We start from the raw sequence: 6000 nt of genomic DNA on the forward strand, positions 1-6000 counted from the left end.
TTTATTCTAGCATTATATTCAATTGTAATAAATAAAAGCATGTCACTAACAAATATTCAATTACAATAAATAAAACCCTAAACTAGTATGATATTCAATTGCAATAAATAAAAACCCTAATCTATACTTCCATCCCCTGGTTTAGGCATTAATGGAACTAATAACTAAACAAACATAAAAAACTCACCTGATTGGAGAACACCATGAACCAGAAGAATCACCAAACCCTAAGCACCGACTTCATCTTTTCCCCTAAAGGAGAAAATTAGCCTTCCATGAAGAAGGAAGAACACGAAGAACAAGAAAAAGAAGAATCGAAGAATATAAGACTAGAAAGACTAATTTATCAAGACTCGACTAGTTAAAACCGAATCTTTTATTATTAATCTCTCTATGCCTCAAGTTCTAGAGACAAGAATATAAGTGAATTGACAAGTTTCATGAGGGACTTAGGTCCTCTATTTATAGGGGATACAATGAGTTTTATAAACATCCCAAACCGTGGCTTGTTTCCTATTACAAATCAACCTATTTTTTATTCCAACTTTGTTTTCAAAACTATAAAAGAGGTCTGGATGCACATGCTAGTGTAATTCCTTGCATCCCGGACGCAAGAGTCTGCTTTCCCTTTTTTTGCTCAATCATTCTTTCCTCTTTTGAGGGATTTGGTCCAAGCAACGAATCTTTTTTCCATGGGCTTCCAAAAAAGCTTTAAAACAGGTCCAAGTCGTATCTTTCATGGCTTCAAATCCTTGACCTCCTCCATGATTATCCACGGGCTTCCCATATGGTCCTTAATGCTCCGAATTGCTCCATTTTGTCCCTTTTTCTATAATATTCTACAAAACTCTCTTTTTCACCTGTAGAATCATAAAACATGACTTACAAGCACTGTTAGTCCACTAAGATGGCTAAACAAGAAGTATAATTAAGGGTTAAAATACACTTTTTGAACACTTATCACAACCCCCAACTAGCCTTTTGCTAGTCTCTTAGCAATTAAGATAAAAAGAGATAAGTTATCAAAATCACATCCTAATAATAAATATAAAATCCTAACTCACTTTCGCAGGCATCGCGATTGCAATTACCATATGCAACAAGGCTTTAAATCTTTAAGTTTCCCAAAAAGGATGAGTTATAGTCTCGTAAGGGTTTTCAGGTGATATACCCACAAAATCAATCAATAACATGTTCAATAATTATAGCATTTTTCAGAGAGAGAAATTTCCTTACCAACTTAGTGCTTACTCCAAAAGATGGGTTTTTATTACCAACTACATTACTGTAAAGACTCATCGATTATGCAAAGAGATAGTAAAAATTGACAAAACTCTTAACCAAGGCTTATGTGTGTACTTAGTCAATCTCACATACTCTCCTATCCAAGAAATGGAATCCCTAGTTCACCTTTAGACAAATAATCTCAACTTTCAATCCTTACCAGTCATACTCTCATGAAAGAATCTTTCAGAAGATGGTCTACTATTTTACCTCATGTATGTGGGGAAAAGAATAATGATTACGAACATCCCACATACTACCTTGAAAAACGGACTTCTGGATGAAAGTAGTCTCATGGAAAGAATTTCAATCACGTATGAAGTATCGGGTCCTTCACTTTAGCATCTTCTCACCTATTCTAGACTATGTACCATACTATAGTGATAAGTCATGGGTTGTAACTTGGCTTGGGTATTGGGTTATGAAGGAAAGGTAAAAAGGATTCAAAGGTTGTTTCTGAAAAACACTAAAGGTCTTGCTTCTTTCTTTGGAAGATTTCTTCAACTTTTGTATTGCAGACAAAATTCTTCCTTTGTATTGGCTTTTTCATCAATTCTGTTCACCTTATTCTTTTCTATTATTATATATTCCTTTCTATTATATATAATAATAATAATAATAATAATAATAATAATAATAATAATAATAATAATAATAGAAAAGAAAGTCAAAAAGAAAAAGAATAAGTTGAACAGAATTGATGGACAAGCCAATACAAAGGAAGAATTTTGTCTGCAATACAGAAGTTGAAGAAATCTCTATGATATAATTCCAATACAATATATATATATATATCATTATTCTGTTCATCAATATATAATTTCTCAATATACATATAATTCCAATACAATATATATATATATATCATTATTCTCTAGTTCACCTAATATATATATATATATATATATATATATATATATATATATATATATATATATATATATATATATAATTCTCTCTAGCTAGCTGGTATATCCTTGATTAGTACTTAATATGCTTGTTTTCCACTAACTTATTTCACTTAGAATAGAATGATAGTCTTCATTGTATCTCTATGATATTTCCTTGTAATCTTCCTTTTGTGCTTTTTCTTCCTCCTTGTGCCCCTTGTATTCTCAGAAACATATGGGTATGGCTGATAAAGATTTTGGGTTGTACTCCTTGTCTGGAGTTGGGTAAAGGATAAAGGGTTTTGAAAGGAATGGCCTGATATACGGCCCAAAAGGGTTTAACATGATGGTCATACTAGGTGGGATATAGGTTGAATAGGCTCACTACTTGACTTATCATTATGATACTCTGTTTCGAATATATTACAAGACCTAATGGCTATCTCCCCAGTTGATGTCATTCGTGATTAACCAAATCCATGAATAATGAGACTATATTACAATGAAATAAAGAACTAAAAGTGGTTGAGTCATGCAGACTCGGATTTTTGTAAGAACTTTCCAAAGAATGAGTATAAAGCTCAAGTCTCACGGGCTAAGTCTAAAAAATCTACTTCCAGATTACTAGGAATATCTCTTCTAACAAAAGTACACAAAACTGACCAAGTACTATGGTGGTGCCTTAATAAAGAATTCTATCAACAAGAACTATGTCCGAGCATAATAAATAGTGTAAGCAGTAATGAAATCAATAATACCAACTATCCATTAAACTCAACACTATGTGATGTAGAATATCTATCCCAAACTCATCATTAAAATTCATTTTTCTTATGCTATTGATAGAACAAAAAAAAAAATTGTTTTGAAAACCAATTTTTGAAATTCATTTATCAAGTGCACCCTCCCCCAACTTAACATATGCATTGTCCTCAATGTATAGAAATTAAGTAAATGAAATGAATGAGAGAAAAGAGAGATGTTACCATTGATGCCGAATATCATTACATGATTCTTTCTCTGTCAAATAAAGGTTAAGCTCACAAAATAAAGAAAATCATGTATAATTAGTCTAAATAAAAAATAATCCTAAAAATAAGAACATTTCATTTTACCAAGATTTTTTCATTTTTCATTTTTTTTTAGTTAGGTCTTTTCAAGTCAGATCCCTAAGACTATATATTATATCATGTATTATCAATTTGGAGTGAGGAGATCAGATTTTCTTACCCAAATCTGACGAATGTTTGGAGGACGAGGACCTTGTGGGTTGTCAAAAATACTCCTTGATATGCTGGAAAGATTGGTAGTGAAGTTGCTTCTCTACCTTGAACTATTTTAGGTCTGATGATTGTGTGATAGGCCTTGTGGTTCCTTTGTGTAGAAGATTGACAAAAATCTTTATTTCTAACAGGACAATAGTATTTGATATACCCTTTACCACCACAGTAATGATAATGGATGTCTGGCTGATTGCGCTAAAGGTGGGTAGTAGACTGGTTCATATATTTCTCTCATTCAGACAATGATGGTGCAGAAGAAGCTTTAACAGTGCAATGCTTCTTATCAATATGGTCCACTTTCTGGTTTAGAAGACTCATTTCAGTTTCTAGATTCTATTATTTTCCTAAAACTTCTTTAAGTTGATTCTCTAGCAACTGATTTTTCTGGGCAAAAGTCTGTTGTTCATCTTGAAATGTAGAGTTCATCTTCCTAAGATATGACACTTTCTTTGCCAATTTTCCATTCTGCTCACTTAAATCCTGAATTTTCTATAGAGATTCTAAGAACATGGCTAGCAATGCCTCTGTGGTGGGGTTCTCAGGTTCATCACAGTTTTCTATAGATTGAGCACTCTCACTTGTATCTTCGAATCGGAAGAATTCTTGTATCATGCTATCAAGGAAGTACACCTCTTCACCTTCGGCGTCATCATAATCCTTAATTCCTTATGCAACAGGTGAAAGATATTTATGTCCATGGATATCTTACCAAAGTTGATCTTCATTTTACCGTTGTGACAATTTATCAAAGCTTTTGCGGTAGCGAGGAAGGGTCATCCTAAAATATATAATTGGCATTTTATCAAAGGCCTCCTGGGTGTCTATCACAATGAAATCCATTGGATAGTAGAAATCGGTTACTTGAACAAGAACATCCTCAACTATGCCTCTGGGAATCTTGGTAGAACGGTCAGCCAACTTCAATTTGACTTTTGTAGGCTTTAAGTTCTCCAGGCCCAACGCTTGGTACACATGATATGGCAAGAGATTAACACTAGCACTAATGTCTAAAAGAGCATTACCTGTGAATTTTTCTCCTATCTTGCATGATATTGTAGGACTTCCTAAATCTTTGAGCTTGATTGGAGCTTGCTGATGGATAATAGATGTTGTTTGTGCAGCTAGAAATGCTCTCTTTGGAACATGAGTACTTCTCTTTATTTTGCATGCATCCTTCAAGAATTTGGTATATGATGGCAATTGCTTGATCACTTTGAGAAAGGGGATATTGATGTTATCTTTCTAAAATGCCTCCTTCATCTCTAAAAATTACTTGTCCTTTTTGCTTTGAGCAAAAAAACATAGGAAAAGGTGCCTTCGATACAAACACATCAGCATGTGTCTGCTCTTCTTTCTCTTTGGCACTCTTCCATATCTTGTCTTGATCATCTTGACAAATGGGAGTGGAAAGGATTTCTCCCACTTCCTTTCGAACTTCATTTGAAATCTTGACCGATTGCTCTGTAGCAATGTCATCATGAGAAGGTAAGTCAACCTTGTTGTCTATTTTCAATTCTGATCTAAGAGTAGTAACTGAGCTGACATGATAATGGTGGTGATCAGTACTAGAAGTTGGCCCAATGTGGCATACATCTTCACTCCTCGATATCGGTTCCAATAAGCTAGGTTGAGTGGCTTGTGTCTTTACAGACAAAGCAGTAGTGAGTTGGTCGACCTTAGCCTCTAGAGACTCCATTCTAGAACATTGACTTGTCTAAGATTGCTGGAGGTTGAGCTGAGCCTGTGTAATAAGCTCTAGAACACTTTCAAACTTCTGATTTTTCTGCGATAGCAAAGTAATAGCATTCTCCAAGTTGGCAGGTGCGACATAATTTCTCATAGGATTAGGCACTAACTCTCCACTTGTATTGGAATTATGCTGAGAGTATAATTGTTGTTGAGGAACCAACTGTGAAGTTTGACTTGTCTGTGGAATATAACTTTGATCTTGAGAACCTGGGGGTCTAGCGTTCTGTCTCCAATAATTGCCTTGAAAGTTATTACCACCTTGTTTAGTCCTCTGAAATGAGTTCATATTGTACTCTCTAACTGATGCATGTTGATAGTTACCAGGACATTCTAGAGTTGCATGAGAAGTGTTCGATCAGACTTTGTAGTATCGGCTAGCTTGCATGACTGGGAGAGATTTAGTTTGAGACTTGTTGATCTTGGAGGGATTCATGGAGAATTGGTTGAATTTCTTACTCAGAGTTTCAATGCTGGTGGCTAGACTTGCCAATGTAGACTTCAGTTCTTGATATGATTATTCATGTGCTTGGTAACCAAATTGCTTTGGTTCTCCCTCTATGCTAGCGACATTCTTGTTGTTAGTAGTCCACTGTTGTGTTTCTTTAGCTAAATTCTTGAGAAAGTTGTAAGCTTCCTATCCATCCATTGATGTAAACTTGCTTTTGTGCATTGATTGTATCATCTGCTTGTTCATCATCGAGAGTCTTCGATAGAAAAAATGAGCCAGTGTGCTCTTATCATATCCATGATGTGGACACGAGACTAGCAGATTGTTGAATCGCTCCCAACTATAA

Source organism: Coptis chinensis, chromosome 3, assembly GCF_015680905.1.
Source record: "Coptis chinensis isolate HL-2020 chromosome 3, ASM1568090v1, whole genome shotgun sequence".
Classification (NCBI taxonomy): Eukaryota; Viridiplantae; Streptophyta; class Magnoliopsida; order Ranunculales; family Ranunculaceae; genus Coptis; species Coptis chinensis.